The following is a 17,473-nucleotide window of genomic DNA, read 5'->3' as shown; positions in this document are numbered from 1 at the left end:
TCTTAAAAAAAAAAAAGAATCAAAAGACATATTCTTATAAAATAATGCTGTCACCTTTCTACTCCACACACGTACACCCCAAGTAAAATGAATTATATATATTATAAAATAAATACACTGTAGTGTATCTAAAGATTAGTACTGGATACTAATCTATCCCTGGGTATTGGTAGTTTGAATTCTGTATGTAAGAGGAAGTATCTTCTAATAATTCTTTTTTTTTTTTTAATTTGTGAGTACTCACTCTTTAGAAATTCTGAATCAAGGCCAGTGGTGGGAGAAGTAATTTATTGAGGTGGTTTCTCTTCTGCTCATTTATATGTGCAAAATGTTTATTCATGTAGCATTTGTAAAATAAGCATAATACATATAATAAATGTCAAAGTTCTCTATTACCTAGAATATTTGATGTATAGAAATAAACATAATACAGAAATATAGAAAAAATGTCATTCCTTGATCAAAGTAGATTATTTGAAACTTACGGTATGGGATAGGATTATTTAGAGCTGGTGGGTGAGTTGGAAAGTATCCTGCTTGAAGATCTAGGCGACCTTGTTTTGAGTTCAATCTCTGCTATTAACTGATTGTGCAACTTTGGGTAAAATAGCTTACCCTCACTGAGATACAGCTTTCTTATCAGAAATCTGAATAAGAATGATAAAAATAATTTATATTTCACAGACTTGTTTTGAAGATAAATTGAGGTAACCTATGTGATACAGCTTTGTACGCTGTGAAATGCTGTGAAAGAATAAATAGAAAAGTGAATGAACATCTTTTAAGCTCTTATTATGAATGAAGAAATGTGATGAAATTGCTATAATTAACTAGCTACCAATACTAATTGCAGTGGCAGCAGTGGTATCATTGCAATTGCCCCTCTAAATCTTCCTCTTGTTAGATACAAATGAAAAGACCAGATCATCTCTTCCACTCTAAGCAGAAACCAGTCTCCTCCTACTGAAAATACTCACTGAACAGCAGGCTTGTAAACATCCTGCCTTCTGATTTTAATGACAATATTACAATGGAGATGAGGCCACATCCTGGCCTACACCCCAGAGTAGGAGTGATATTGACTCATTGCGAATATTATGAAGGAGAAATACCTTCTTAAAGAGCTAGATAATGGCAACATTCAGCCAAACTTGGACTTCATATTTTTATGGGGCAGGGGGAGGAAATGGTCTTGGGTCCAACTAGAACCTATTAATGGTATTATTATTTGATTCCTAGAACTTACATAGTATTGTGTGTTGGTTTGCTGCAGATGCCATAACTAAGTGCCACAGACTGGGTGGTTTAACAGAAATTTATTTTTTCACAATTCTGGAAGTTAAAAGTTTAAGATCGAGGTCTTGGTGTAGACCAAGTGTAGCTGGTTTCTTCTGAGGCTTCTTTCAGCTTGTAGATAGCTGTCTTCTCCCTGTGTCTTCACATGGTCTCACTGGGTGTATTTACATGGTCTGTGTGTTTCTATGTCCTAATCTTCTCTTCCTTTTTTTTTTTTTTTTTTTTAAGACTTACTTATTTGAGAGAGAGAGAGAGTGAGCATGTGAGAATGGGGTGAGGGGGAGAGGGAGAGAAAGAATCCTGAGGCAGACTCCCCTCTGAGTTGGAGCCTGATGCAGGGCTTGAGCCCAGGACCCTGAGATCATGACCTGAGCTGAAATCAAGAGTTGGCCACTTAACCAACTGAGCCACCCAGACATCCTCTAATCTTCTCTTCTTATAGGAGTATCAGTCATATTGTATTAGGGCCCACACTAATGGCCTCATTTTTAACTTAGTACATTTTTAAAGACCTTATCTCCAAATATAGTCACCTTCTGAGGAATGAGGGGTTAGAACCTCAACATATGAATTTTGAGGGAATGCAATTCTGCCCATAATACCTTATAAGATAAATCAGTGAACTTTGTTCTCAAGAAATTTTCCCTGTGCTATGTCCTTTATCTTTTCCTTCTCCTTCCAGTCTTGTCCCACCCCCACTACCAAAACCACCTAGACCCTTCAGTTTCATAGCACTTCAAACACTATTTCATGAATATAACATCGCTACTGACATTGGCAGCTCCATTTCACTGACATGGTGTTCAAAAAAAGCTTGTGTAGATTAAAATACCAGTTCTTCATGAAACATCTTCAATAAGTCTTTCTAGAAGCCACTCTTCCTTGACCCACATTCTATGCTTCTACTTATTTTAGTATCTAAGTAATTCCAAGGTCTATATCAAGAATTCTTGTCTACTGGTCTACTCATTTCCTTAGATTCTGGTTTCTTGATAAGCTTGTTTTATCTTTTAGTCATTCTTCCAGAATGGAATTCCTCCCCCCCTCCTTGATTCTTAGTCATTACCCAGAAGGAAGTCATTAGAAGTGGGCTTGATATTGTTCTTCCAACTAAGCATATTTGTCTTCATCTATTCGCACAAGAGATGCATGTTTCAAACCTTGTAGCACGACTCAGGCTAACTCCTAAGTAAGCCAACTTACAGTCTTGATGCTTGTTTGCCACTCCATTTGTTCTCCACCCTGAATATACTAAGCTGATGGTTTCAGTGATGTTACATAACAGGGATTTCATCAGCTTTCTGGCTAGTGACATATATGGCTATGTTTGTGACCTCAGATACTCCAGGACCATGTAGCTCCCAGACAAAATTTAATTACACTGACGAGCATCCTAAAATGAATACGTCATCAAGCATAATAACAATGTCAAATCTATCATTGACAAAAAACACCAGTCCATCAGTGATAATCAATTAATATTTTCCAAGGTTTTTGAAACAAAAGGCTTTATAGACATTTCCAGACACCAATAATAGTTAATAGGATTATTAACTCACAGGACTAGTTTTTTCCCTTGTATTTTCTTCCTTCTAATTTAAGCCCCAGCTACTAAGATAATTTCAGAATAAAATAGTTTGTTTTTTAAATTTTTTAAAAAGATTTTTATTTGTCAGAGAGAGAGAGCACAAGCAGGGGGAAGAGCAGGCAGGGGGAGAAGCAGATTTCTCACTAAGCAGGGAGCCTGATGCGGGGCTTGATCCCAGGACCCTGGGCCCATGACCTGAGCCAAAGGCAGATGCTTAGCCAACTGAGCTAGCTACACAGGTGTTCCAGAAAAAAAAAAAAAAAAAGATTAAGTCCAGGTACCTAAATGATGAGATAATAACAGTTCTTCTGATGCTATAGAATGCAACCTCCTCTTGAATAAACTTAAAATGAGACTTTGCTGAAACAGGTTTGTAAAACTAAATATTTTTCAACTTTTACAAGCAGCCACTTCCCAATCCTCTGGCAAGCATGCCATAGGCAGCCACTTCTATATAAATATGCAGTTAGAAAGATAAACACTCATTAAAGTCCCTAGTGGTAGCATTGTTTCTCAGGGTTCAGCAATATTTGTTCAGTAAGTAGATAAAGAAAGAGATTAGCAATGTTTCCATTGGGCTTTACTCCTTCCTAAAGCCAGCCAGCCCTCTCCTTAGGAGCATGGCAGTCTTGTGTGTGTGTGTGTGTGTGTGTGTGTGTGTGTGTGTGTGTGTCTGTGTCTGTGTGTGTGTGCATGTGTGTGTTCCAGAATGTCTTAGGACAACTTTCTGCTTCAAGGACAAACCAAACCCCTCATTGGGTACATGCTAAGTTATTCATTTTTTTTAGGACATTAATTTTAGTAACTTAATAAGTCAGACTTCCAAAATAATAGGAGTAAATCTGTAGAACAAATTTCTTATTTAAACATGTCAGTATAGCTTAAATATTTACACATGAAACTAAAAATGAGTTGGGTGCGTGCTCTAATCTCATTTCATAGACTTACAGACTGTCTAAGGGCTTAATCTATCAGTGTAGAAAGAGCTCTCGTCTTGGTTCCAACTGAATTAAGCCAACGATTAACCATATGGTATTTGGGAAAGCGGGACTGGGTTTACCTTACAAAATAAAGGAGAATGGAGAAGATGAGCTCTAATATCACTTGGATTCCAAAAATTTATGATATGCTCTTGGGGAAAATAGATCTCATCCTCCTATCTCAAAATGTTTTGGTGAGATTAAATGCCAGGATGTACTCCAAAGCATCATGTTGACCATGGAATAGAATTCACAGGTGAGGAGTAACTGTATTTGCTTTCTTAAATCAGGATTTGGCAGAATAAATGAAAGAAAAACAATAGTATAAAATATTTGCCCCTCCACTTAGAGAAGGAAGGAAATAATTTTAGATTCTAGAGTTATTTGTGGCTCTTTCAGATAGAGATTGGGTGAAGTAATTAAATTTGTCATGTGTTAATATGTTGATTCTGAGCAACTAATGTAAAATCTTTGACAAACAAAGCAATATGGTTCTCTTATCTGATTAAAATTTTCAAAATATTAACAAACTAATCTTTTCAAAAGATTAATTTAGTATTTAGGTATATGTTACTTTCTTTAAACTTGTTCATTGTTAATTAATTTCAAATACTTTTCCAGGGTCTGGGGATACAATGGTGAATAAAACAGGCAGTCACTGCCACCAGGGAGCTTAACTTCTGACATTCGTAAGGGAAAATAAAAATACATACTAATAACTATACCAAATCAGTAGAGGGATAAGTGACATAGTAATATTTAAAACAAAGTAAGAAAGATAGAGGAGTATCAAAGAAGGGAAATACTGTTTTCTATGGACTGGCCAGAGAATACGTCAATGATAGGGAACAACAGGAGACTGGAGGGAACAAAGAGGAAGTCATGTGGATACAGTCCAGGTAGAGGGAACAGCAAAGGCGAAAGCTCTATGCAAGAGGGACCTTGGGGTATCTGGAAACAGCAAGAAGACCACAGTGGTTGAGTAAGAATAAAAGGAATGATTCCCAAGGAAATCCAAAAAAAGAGTAACTTACCGTCACCTTAACATTGACTTTAAGTCCAGCAAAAACTTTAAGTACAGCAAAAAAAAAAAAAAAAAAAAAAGGACTTTATTTATTTATTTATGTATTCATTCATTCATTCATTCATTCATTTATTTGAGAGAAAGAGAGAGCGCATCCACAAGCCAGGGTGGGGGGTGCAGAGGGAGAGAATCTCAAGCAGATTTCCTACTGAACACATAGCCTGACTTGAGGCAGGGCTCAATCCTAGGACCCCAAGATCACGACCTGAGTCAAAACCAAGAGTCGGACACTTACCTGACTGAGCCACTCAGGCACTCAAGTCCAGCAGAAACTCTTTATTGAACTTCTTTTGTTTTGTGCCTCAGTGTTTCATTTGTAAACTGGAGATGATAATGGTACCTCATAGCCTTGTGAGAACTAAATGACTTACTAAATATAAAGAATAACTAAGATGGCATCTACCACTGAGTAGACCATGGAAGGCTAGTTTTTATTACTGTTATCATCATCTCTTTATTCACAACATCAATAAATCAATTTTTTAAGCCAATAGTATTATTTTGTGTCAACCATTAATTATTGGGTGAGTTTCCTTACACATGTTCTTAGAACATTAGGTAAGGTCATGGTATGTGATGACTCAAGTGCAGAGGTTCATGTCATCAAATGTCTTACAGAAAACTTAAAATACATGGAAAAGAACTGGGGCATGAAATTTAATATGTTAATTTAGACATAAAATGAATATGTTATATGCATATACTCAATGGAGTTTTTCTTTATTTTTTTCAGTCAATCTTAGTTTACTCTCTTGATGGCAACACAGAATTCTTGGATGTTTGCAATCTCTTTCACATTCATTTGCAGCATGTGGTCTGAATTGATTCCTTGTTTCTCAATTACAACCATCATGGAATCAAGATTAATAACCTGCTCGGTGAGTTTTGTACACTTTGGAATCTGGAGACTTTGTACTCATTGTGGCCTTTCTGGCTCTCTGTGGTTCTTTCTAAATGCTCCTGCAGTGAAGGTCAAGGACAACAGCAAAGACAGGGAACCTGCCTGACTTTGGGCCATCCCTACCTGCTTCCATTATTTCTTCTCTTCTCCCAGGGATTTAATCATGGTTGAGGAGAGTCTGGAAGTAGATTTAAAGTTCACTAATAAAACTCCTGTCCTTAGAACAATGCCTGGCATATTGGGGTACTCAATAAGTATTTGAGGAATAATTAAACATATGATAGGTCCAGTGGACCATGCTGCACTCTCCTAAAGAGACTGTCACTGAAGCATGACTGAGAGGTAGAGCACCTGTCTACTGTACTATCCTGTGGAGCTGGAGTCCCATCTCCTCCTGCCACATGGAGTATCTGCCTACATTATCAGGCTCTTCAACTCAAGGCACAGGGAACCTGGGGCAAGCTTTACTATTAAAAAGTGGCCATTGCACTTGGTTTCCCTAGTTTTAAGAGATTGAGAAGAGCTTATGGAGAGAGAAAGAAAGAAAGGGGAGAAGGGAAGGTAGGAAGGGAAGAAAGGGGGAGGGAGGTAGGAATAGAAGGAGGGAAGAAAGGAAGGGAGGGACGGAGGGAGAAAAGAAAGAAAAAAGGAAAGAAAGAAGGAAGGAAAAGATATCCTGGAAAGATTTTTATTTCTGGCCTCACTGGTCATTCCCTCAACATTTCTCCAGAAAATACTTAGTAGGTGTCCCTACCGTATTGAACATAGACTAAAGTAACATAACACTGTAGACCTGTATACAACCAAATAAAATACTTCATAAAAATCACAAGTGGCACAAAAATAGAATTCTATGTAACATATAATGTCAAATGGGAGGATTGATTTTCAGTGAAGAGAACAGGAAAGTTTCAAGAGAAGAGGTGGTATTCTCTTTATCATGGAAAGAATGAAGAACATTTCAATCAGCAGAGTGATTATTTGTGATTAGTAAATACTAGAATATTAGCAGTAATAGAATAATAGCAATATTATACCACCTGTCAGAAAGTTTCATTATTAATCCAGCATCCAAATATGTCTCTGAATTTTTGTCTGTGATTCCTTGTGTCCCAAAACTGTGACTCTGAGCCACTTGAACCAAGAAACACAGGTAAGAACAAGTTAGTTTCTAAGACCATGAGCTGGGACACTTTCATAGTCTTTGGTGGAGGTATTTTTCCTTCTTTTCTTTACTGCACACATGAGAGATCTGTCCCAGATGACAGATTTTTGATGTTCATTCTTTCTCAGTTAATAATTGTATTTATTTTATTGCAGAAATGAATTACCATCTTTCTCTAAGAATGCTTTCAAGTATCATGTTTCTCCTGAATAATGATGAAAAGTGGAGACTATGACAGGTGTATATTTGAGAAAGATTTAAAGGGAGGATGAGATTGAGACTTTTTTTTTTCAAATTCCATTCCTACAATTTTGCCCATTTATTCAGCAAGTATTCATGAACCACCTGCTTTGTGTCAGCCTAGACGACAGAAAGAGGATTCCTGGCAGAGCTATTAAGTGTTACTAATTTATACTGTAACTATTCAATAGAAATGCCCTCCTTTTTTTCATATATGATGTGTAATCCAACATCTAGTTAAGGCTTTAATTTTGGTTGTTCGTTTCCCCCAAGAGCGTGGATGAGTCATATTACTCAAGGAGCATTTGGTGGTTAAGAAGCAAGGAGCATAGTCAGGGCACATACATTCAACTAGTATTTACTGAGCCGGGTACTATATATAAAATATAATGTTATGTGTAGTTTAGCTTTCTGAAAATGACAAACAGTAGAAGATAGAAGAAAGTAGGTGAGTTTTAAAGTTCAGCATACATTTATTTTTGTTCTGAAAAGGAGAAGGCAGGTGTGGGAAGAAGGCAGATAAAGCAAGTTGAATATCAGATTACCCACTGGGAGAAATTCAGTGCCCACCAAAGAAATGTCTACTTAAACAAGGACAGAGTATCTGCTACCTGCTGGACGATACAAAAGGTGACTCGTGCCTGAGGTTCGCTCCGCCTGTCGTGCCTCCAGCCCCACACTGTGGCTAACACGTCCTGCAATGTTGGGGACAGCCTGCCCGCTGGGGTGCCTCTAACCCGCGCTCCGCATGCGGGAGCCGGCAGCCGCCCCCCTAGTAACCCCGGCTCCTGACGCCGGAGCCCCGCCCCGCTCGGGCGAGTGGGCCAATGGGCTGGGCCCCAGGGGGCGGGCCGCGGCCGGGCGGGAGGTGCGAGGCCCGGGGGGCGGAGCGAACGGGGCGGGGCGAGCGCGGCGGCGCGGTGGTGGCCGAAGCTGCTGGGGCGGCGGCGGTGGCAGCTTGGCCCGGCGTCCGCGGGTCGTGGGGGATGGGGGCGGCGAGCTCCAGCCCTCGGCGGAGGCGGCGGCGGCCGTGAGTGTTGGGCGGGCGTCCGCGTCCGGGACGCAGGATGGAGCGCCGCGGTGAGTGTGGGGCTGCGGCGCTAGGTCCGGCCGCGGCGGCTGGGGCTCAGGGCTCGCGGCTCGCGGTTTGGGGCTGGGGGCAGGAGTGGTCCGCGGTGCGGCGGGCGGGTTGCCGTCTAGGGTGTGGGTGGCCCATGCGGCGGGCTGCGCTGGGGGTCGGACTCTTGTCCTCGGTGCTCCTGGTCGTCCGGGAGGGGTCCGACGGGGCGAACGGCACCCGGGGTGCGGCAGGAGTGGAGGAACCGGGAAGGGCTCAAGCAGTCGCTGCGCGGACACTTCGGACCCCGGCTGGGTGTCCTGAGTTACGCGACGCTGCGCGGCCGCCGCAGAGAGGCTCGCGGGACAGACTTAAATCGCGTCCCAGGCTCCCCCCCACCCCCGCCTCGCGCCCCCCACCCAGGAGCGTCCTGCAGCCCTTCTTCCTTTCGTGACCTCCGTGCGAAGTTCGGGGTTCCTTTACTTCTTAACCTATTGGTTTTCTTCACTGGGACTTCACGTTCGTCTTCCTCGCTTGGGGATCTTTTTGGAAGTTTGGTGGCGGTTTCTGAAATTTCAGTCTGACAAATCGCAAAGGTGAGATAAAATAACAGACATCTCGTATTCCATATCTACCTTTTCTTATCACACTTATGTCACCTAGGCCCAGGCTGTTTATTATTTGGAGAGGTGGGGGAAGAACTGTAGGTAGAAAAACACTTTCTCTTTCTGAGTGCCCCTACTCCTGCTTCTCTGTCACTCTCCACACCGCTCCCTTCTCCCTACTCCTCTTTTCCCCCCAGTAACTGTCCCTTCATCACCACCCCCTTCGTACAAGGTCTATCTCGCTTTTTCACCACAACCACTCTTTACAGACAAGGGTGAGGCGTTTTTTGGTTTATTTATTTATTTTTATTATTATTATTATTTTTTACCACTACCCCTTTATACATTGGGGTTTGGGGATTTTTTGATGTCCTCAAGTCTTCTAATGTTGGATATTTGGGGATAGTTAAGTGTTTGGTGAAATTTCCAAGACCGTGATGGAGCCAAAATTGCCATCGAGCTTTTGTTTCTCATTTCTCTTTTCCTTTCCCCTTTTAGTGAGAATTACCTTTGTATCTTCATTCCGTTTGTGAAAGGGGTTTTCTCTTCAGGAAAAAGAATTCATGAGTAAAGAAGTCAGAACAAATTATGAGAATCTTGGAGATTTAGATTCCTTTCTTCAGAGATTTCTTTAAGCAGTTTGCCAGAAATGCATAATTAAAAAATGCTCCCTGATTGTAGGAACAGTGCAAGTGAAGAGCCCTGACGCCTAAAATTCATTAACTTTATTGTATGAATAGCTCTGGTCTCCTGATTCTGAGAGGGATTTGAGAGTGAACTTGGAGGAAAGTAAAGAAGGCCTGGGTAGAAAACGTTTCAGTCCCCAAATCTGTAGGAAATAGAACTTTGGCTGAGATGGAGACAGCACTGTTCAGCAAATCTGTGATGGCTGGTCTTTCCCACTCTTCCCAGCTGCCTAAAATAGAACATCCACCTATATTATCGGTGCCTTCACTTCCCAGCTGTTGAAGCCCTTGACCTAGGAATGTGGGCTTCTACAACCACTGTTGGTCCCAGGAGTGAGCACTATGTTGAACAAAGCTCACACCCAGAAGTCCTGCTGGAAGGGTTTGCATTCCAGTGCCATTGGTGATTCATTCAGCAGTCACCCAAATACATCAGTTTCATCCCACTGTAGATTAGACCAGGGTCCTGTGGAAGCTTTCATAGGAAATTATAAATTGATGGGGGCCAAGGCATAATATATTGGGTTACCCAAGAAAAGTATATACAATGTCCTATAGGAAAGTGGAGGGATGATTTATTTTCTCTGAAGGGAATGAAAAGGCTTCTTGGAAGAAATGATGTTGTGTGTGAGATTGAAATTAAGAGAATAATTTTAGTAATCACAGAAGGCAGAAAGGCCCTTCTGGACAGAATTGCTTGTTATCTGTAATGCATACCAGGATATTAGTGATCAGCTTCCGTGATTCTGCTTTGAAGGCTATTTTGTTTGTTTTTAGTTTGCTACCTCAGCTCCAGATGATGATGAGCCACAATACATAAGAACACATTAATGTGTAAAGAAACAAGGAGGTTTAAAAGGAGGGTCAGGAACACATTTTGGTACATGAGGATTTTTGTGGAGTGTTTACCTTTCCTTCTTTGTCTTTATTATTACTCTGATAAACAAAAGAGGCATTTGCTTATACTGTCTCCTTAGATAAGAATTCTTCTTTTTCTTAGAAAATGTTTCAATATTTGTCATCGAGAAAGTTTTTAAATATCATAGTCTTCCTTCCCAAGGAGAGAGATGGAAAATAGTTTGACAAGTATTAAGGAAGAGAGTCAGTTGAGTTTGAAGGACTACTCAAATGTAACATTCTGTAATTTTATAATTTATTTATTTAATACTCATTGACCACTAGCATGCTATCAGATTTTTATACACTTTGAGTGAGTTTAGACAAACGTGTACACCCATGTAATCACCTCTGTAATCAAGATCTTAAAACACTGCCATCGATCCAAAAAGTTCCATCATGCTCATTTGGAACTCCCTCACCCTCACCCCAAAACTCCTGTCCCCAGGCAACGAGTCATGCTTTTTGTTACTAAAGATTAGTTTCATCATCTTCTAGAATTCATGTAAATGGAATTATATAGTATATATTCTTTTGTGCCTGGCTTCTTTCATTTAACATAATGCTTTTGAGAATCATTTATGATTTTTGCCATATCATGGATATCTTTTTTAAAATACTATTCCGTTGTAAGGCTATATCATAATTTGTTTATGCATTCATCTGTTGATAGACATGTGGTCTTTCTCCAGTTTTTGACTATCATGGAAAACAGTTGCTGTGCACATTTATGTGCAAGTTTTTGGATGAATGTATGTTTTCATTTCTGCTGGGTTGTATGGTAAATGGGTTTAATTGTATAAGAAACCGCCAGCCTGTTTTCCAAAGTGGTACCTCGTTAGCAGCACCGTGTGAGAGTTTTAGTTGCTCTACCTCCTACCCAAAGTTTGGTAGTTAAGTCTAGCTAAAATTAAGAATTCTAGTAGACATTTAGTGGTATCTCATTGTGGTTTAAATTTGCATTTCCCTGATACAAATGATGTTGAACACTATTTCATGTACTTATTACCCATTTGTGTATTTTCTTTTGTGAAGTTTCTATTCAAATATTTTACTCATTAATTTATTGGGTTGTTTGTTTCTTATTGAGTTTTAACAGTTTTTTATATAATTTGGATACAATTCCTTTGTCAGGTATTTTTTCCCAATTTGTCACTTGTCTTTCACTTCTTAAATTGTTTTTCAAAGAGCAGAAGTTCTAAATATTGATGACATCCAGCTTACCAGTGTTTTTCTTTTGTGGTTGTTGCTTATTGTGTCTGTCTGATTTTCTCCCATATTGTCTTTAAAAGAGGAATGCTCAAACATTTTCTTAAGGGACTAGAATATAAATATTTTAGGCTTATAGATTATACACCTCAACATTCAACTCTGCTGTTGTAGCTCAAAAGCAATTATTGACAGTACATAAACATTAGAAATGACCGTGTTCCCCCAAAAACTTTTATTATAAAAACAGGCAGCTGCCCTCTCTGAATACTAAATTTAAAAGGCTGATAGACTTAGGTTATATGTTTAGGTCTCTGATACATGTTGAGTTTAATTTAAGGTATGCTGTGACTTAAGCACCCAGGATCATTTGTTTCTCATATAGATATCAAGTTATTTCAGTATCATTTATTGAAGAGACTATCTTTTCTCCCATTGAATACTTTGATACCTCTTGAAAATCAATTGACTGTATATATGTAGTTTTTTTTCTGGACTCTATTCTGTTGATGTGTGTCTCTATATCAATGTCATGCTATTTTGACTACTGTAGCTCTGTAGTTAAGTCTTGAGTTCAGGCAGTGTAAGTCCTCAAACTTTGTACTTTTTCAATATTGTTTTGGCTGTTTCAGTTCTTTTATGTAATCATATACATGTTAGACCCAGCCTGTCAATTTCTATAAAAAAGCCAGGAGGATTATTGTTTGGGTTTGCTTCAAAGTATATATCAATTTGAGAGAAATAAAAGTTTTAACATTATTGAGTCTTCCAATCCATGAACATGGTATTCTTGTTGATTTATTCACTTCTTTAATTTCTTGCATTAGTGTTTTATAGTTTTAAATTTTGGATCTTGGATGTGTTTTATTAAATTTATTCCTAAAAAATCTTGTTTTTTGATGTTACTGTAAATGCTATTAGTTTCTAAAATTTTATTGTCCAATTGTTTGTTGCTAGTATATAGAAATAAAATTGAGGTATATTGACTTTATCTTCTGTGACCTTGTAATATTAATTTATGAGTTGTAGTAGCTTATTTATAGGTTCCTTAGGATTTTCTAGGTAAACAAACATGTCAACTTAGAATAAAATGTTTTACTTTTTCCTTTTCAATCTGAATGTGTTTCATTTTTGTCTTGTTCTATTGTACTGGCAGATACCTTCAGTAACAATATGAATCCTTAAGAGGAAAACATGGTCCTTCATCACAGTGTTAGCTGTAGATTTTTTGTAGATGCCTTTTATCAGGCATCTGAAATTATTTTCTGTGCTGACTGCTTTAATCATGAATAGATGTGGAGTTTTAGCAGATGGTTTTCCTCTATTGAATATTAAAATAAGCTTGCATTCCTGGTCAAAATGTATTATCCTTTTTTTATGTATTTGATTTGACTTACTAACACCGTGTTAACAAATTTGGCCTGAAGTTTTCTTGTAATGTCTTTGTCTGATTTTGTTATCAGGGTAATGTTGATCTCACAGAATGAGTTGGGAAGTGTTTCTGCTTCCTTCTGTTTCTCCTCTATTTTCTGAGAGTTTTTCTGGGATTATTTTAACTGTTCAATAGATTTCATCATTAAGCTCATCTGGGTCTGTAGTTTTCTTTGTAGACATTTTAAATTATGAATTCAATTTCTTTAATACATGTGAGGCTATTCAGATTTTCTGTTTCTTTTGTTAGATTTGGTTATTTGTGTCTTTCTAGGAATTTTCCCATTTCATCTGAGTTGTTGAACTGGCAAATTTTTTTAACATTCCTATTACCCTTTTAATATCTCTAGGGTTTGTACTCATAGTTCTTCTTTCACTCATGATTTTAGTAATTTGCATTTTCTCCCTTTATTTTTTAATTAGTCTAGCTACATATTTATCTGTTTACTTGCTCTTTTCAATTTTTAGTTACATTGCTTTTTCTCTCTTGTCTGCTTTCGATAAATTTCTACTCTTACCAATATTCCTTTCTTTTACTTAATGTGGGTTTAGTTTGCTTTTTACTTTCTAGCTTCTTAAAGTGGAAGTTTAGATCATTGATTTTAGAAATTTTATTTTTAAAAGCATCTAACCACTGCATATTTATCTAATCACTGCCTTTAATATGTAACTTACACAGTTTGAAATGCTATGTTCTCATTTTCATTCAGTTCAAAATATTATCTAAAAGTATATTTTATAATTTCCAATTATTTGGGGATATCCCTATTATTTACTGTTATTAATTCCAAATTTAATTTTGTTTGGCTCAGAGAATATGACCTATATGATTTCAGTCCCCTTAAATTTATTGGGACTTGTCAAATGGTCCCATGTATGGTCTGACTTAGTGAATATTTTATGTGCATTTGAATAGAACATATACCCTGCTGTTGTTGGGTGGTTATTTATGTCTATCAGGTCAAGTTGGTTGATGGTATTGTTCACCTTTATATATCCTTACAGATTGTCTATCAGTTTATGAAAGAGGAATGTTGAAATCTTAACTATCAATGGGATTTCTGTTTTTCCCCACATTTCTGTCAGTTTTGCCTCATGTATTCTGGAGCTCTTTTTAGTTGCAGAAATTTGTAGGATTATGTCTTTATGATTAATTGATTTTTTTAGGTGCAAAAATTTGTAGGATTATGTCTTTCTGACTAATTGATTCTTTATCATTATGATATTCTATCCCTGGTAAAACTCCTTTTCCACTATAATAGAGTTACTTCTTTCTTTTGATTTGCATGATGTATCTTTTTCTGGTGTTTTGCTTTCAATTTATTTCAAGTCTATTTCTTATAGGCAGTATGTGGTTGATTTTTATTTTTCTATTCATTTTTATAATCTCTGCCTTTTTATAGGGCTATTTAGAGTATTTATATTTAGCGTAATTATTGCTATGATTGGGCTTAGGTTTATCCTCTCACTTTTTGTTTTTAATCTGTCTCATCTGTTTGGTTTTTTTTTCCTCTATTTTTATTCTTGTCCTGCCTTCTTTTGGATTATTTCCTTAAAATTACTCTTATGTTCTCTGTTGGCTTCCTAAGTGTATATATAAGGGTTTTAATATACATTTTTAGCTTCCTCTTATTATTTTTTCTTCTTATGATATACACCTTCAAACAATATTATGCTATTTTATATAATGTACGAACCTTATTGTATAGTTTCATTTCCCTCCTGTGTGCTATTGTCATATATTTTACTTCTGTATATGTTGTGAATGACACAACACATCATTATTACTTTTGTTTTAAATATGAATTTTTTAAGTTCATAGGATTTAAAGATTCTTCTAAAGCTTCTTTGGGGTGAAGCCAGAATACCATATTTGTTAGGTCTGACTTAGATATGCTAATAACACATGCTGTTTTGGGACTTCTTCTTCAGTTTCATCAGGTCTCTCAACTCTGGCTGATGAAAACTCTGAAGTCTTTCAGCCCTGTGGGAGCCCTGGGAATTGTTCAGTTACAGTTCTCTGGAAATTCTTTGCCTATCCCTGGTGGGATTTCATCCACACATTTGTGGCTTTGTATTCAGCAAGAGAATTAAGGAATTGCCTGTGCAAATTTCTGGAGCTCATCCTTTGCCTACCTCTTTCCTCTTTGGTACTTTGTCCTGCAGATTCCAGCTGCCCTAGTCTGCTCTGCTTGTCTTTCTACTTCCTGTGCCATGGTCTAGAATGTGCCTCCAGGCAGAAGGTTGGGGCAGTTGAAGGCCTACTTCATTTGTTTGTGTGATCCCATACCTCAAGGATCATAGTTCTATGCTGTCTGTAGTCCAGTTCTGAAAAGAATATAGTGGAAGGGCAAGTCTGGACTCATTTCTGTGCTTGATGTATCTAAAAATTTAAGGCTTTTTTAATCTAAAGATTTTTTTCTTTTTCCTTGTAATTTATTTAAAAAATTGTGTTATTTGCTCTACAAAATGACCCACAGTCTAGATTTTGCTGGGTGCATCCTGTGATATAATTTAGCATGTTTACATATTGCTTAGAAAGTAGTATTTAGGCCTAGAGCAGAATTTCTCAACTTTGACTTTATTTCTTAAACTTGACACTATTTGGGCCTGATAACTCTGCTAGGAATGGTGGTGTTTAGGCTTAGTTGCAGTGGGGGGGGGGGGGGGGGTCGGAGGGGGGGGAGGTGCTCTCCTGTGCAAGTAGGATGTTTTAGCAGCATCTCTGTCCTCTACCCACTAGATGTCAGTACAACCCCCTCCCCAGTTGTGACAACCAGAAATTTTAGAATGTTTTTAGATCCATGTTCTGTTATGGAAAGTAGCCTACCTAAACCTCAGAAACAACTTCAAGAATATGAAGGTATCTACCTAGCAAAAATAACAATGTTGGCTAGTTAACACTGCAGAGAATACATGAAAAAGATTTTTAACAAGCAGTTGGAGGCTTTATAGAACAGTTGACTCAAGAGCAACATTATAGGGGGTGTTAGTTTCTGTTTCAGAAGGAAAAAATAATGAGGATAATGTAAATTGGTAAAAAACAGTTCATTTTCAATTATATATTGCTTTCATAAATTTTTTTCTGCAACTCATTGAATATTTTAAGATGTTGGACTTCTACAATAGATACACAGATGGGTTAATTGTTTTTTCTTTTTGGTAGCATTTTACACTTTAATTATAAACTAAGAATTCTGAACTTCCAGAAAGATATTATTTATGTGATATAAAATTACTTAAAACAAAATGCAAGTTGGGAGAATTAATAACATAACCCTTTTAATTTTAAGGTGAACTACCATTTTTTCAAATGTTTCCAAATGTCATTATCCTCCTTACTAAGGAACAAGCATGGAGAAGATGAAAGATAATTAATGTATTTTTTAAAAATGTAAAAGGATTGAGATTGAGAGACTTCTCAAAAATTTCCCTCAGATAACCTTACTTATAGTTTAACTAACATTCATCGAAGACCCACCCTCTGTCAGGTTCTATGCATGATAGTTATGTTTTGAGATGGTATAGAGGTAGATCTGGTGGGAAGGACTTGAGATTAACCCAGAACAGATCTGAGGAGCAGACTTTCCTCTTGCAAGTGCCCTGAGGATTGTCCTGCCCCTACCCTTATTGGCCTTGAGAATTCTTTCCTCTTTCCCCATTGATGTCCTTTAGTTTAGTCATCAGTGGTTTCCATGGTGAGTGTCCATGGAGTATCATTCTCCTCCAGTGGAGTTTGAAGATGTTAGGTATCTTCATCATTTCTAGTGCTTTTGAACTTGGTATGGTTATGTTTAAGATTTAATGGATATGTTTTTAAAAATTAAGTCTGCAAAAATAATTTTAGAGTTCAGTAATCAGGGAGCCTGGGGTTCTTATATTTTTCTTTTTTCATGTAACAACATAGGGGCCTGACTGACTTCACTTCCTTAGAACTGTGAAAGGTGTCCCTCTTCCCTTTCTCTGTCAGTGGGTAGTCTCAATCTCTTTCTCCCTATCACTTTTTATCTCTCTTCTCTTTACTGTCTCATCTTATTTTTGCCTGCACTTGTCTCTGTATCTTTTTCTCTCTGCCTTTCTCTCTTCTCCACAATTGCTTCTCACCTTCTCACCTCTTGGTCTCTCTTTCTCCATTTTTTCTCTCCCTCCCTCCTGTGTGCTCCTTACTGTTTCTATCATCCTACTACCTTATCCCCACATACCCTTTCTTCCCAACAGGACCTTATTCAAGACATTGTCTGTGACATTGCAAGCTCCACCTCAACAAGGAACACAATATTCCTTATTAAGGGAATGGTAGATAAGATAGCACAAAGTAATTTATATCATTTAAA

At 37.8% G+C, this 17,473-nt stretch overlaps 1 protein-coding gene and 1 long non-coding RNA gene across 6 annotated transcripts in view; one reads left to right on the top strand and one right to left on the bottom strand.

Moving 5' to 3' along the window:
* LOC309843323 overlaps positions 1–8,083 on the bottom strand; it is a 46,245-nt gene extending 38,162 nt beyond the window's left edge. For 4 of the 5 annotated variants that reach the window (XR_014300060.1, XR_014300061.1, XR_014300063.1 and 1 more), the window contains exon 1: positions 7,866–8,083. This is a non-coding gene — a long non-coding RNA (uncharacterized lncRNA). Of the gene's footprint in view, positions 1–6,889; positions 6,984–7,865 lie in introns of all 5 variants that reach the window. The other variant, XR_014300062.1, reaches the window with a different exon arrangement.
* A 71-nt stretch (positions 8,084–8,154) lies between these two features.
* The window catches only part of ARHGAP29 (Rho GTPase activating protein 29), a 73,130-nt gene continuing 63,811 nt past the window's right edge, over positions 8,155–17,473 (top strand). The window contains exon 1 of the mRNA XM_082688734.1: positions 8,155–8,334. The gene's annotated coding sequence lies outside the window, so the exon portion shown is untranslated. The remainder of the gene's footprint in view (positions 8,335–17,473) is intronic.

Source organism: Mustela nivalis, assembly GCF_964662115.1.
Source record: "Mustela nivalis genome assembly, chromosome: 10".
Lineage (NCBI taxonomy): Eukaryota > Metazoa > Chordata > Mammalia > Carnivora > Mustelidae > Mustela > Mustela nivalis.
Note: the sequence above shows the minus strand (reverse complement) of the source record. Positions and strands in the feature narration are given on the sequence as shown.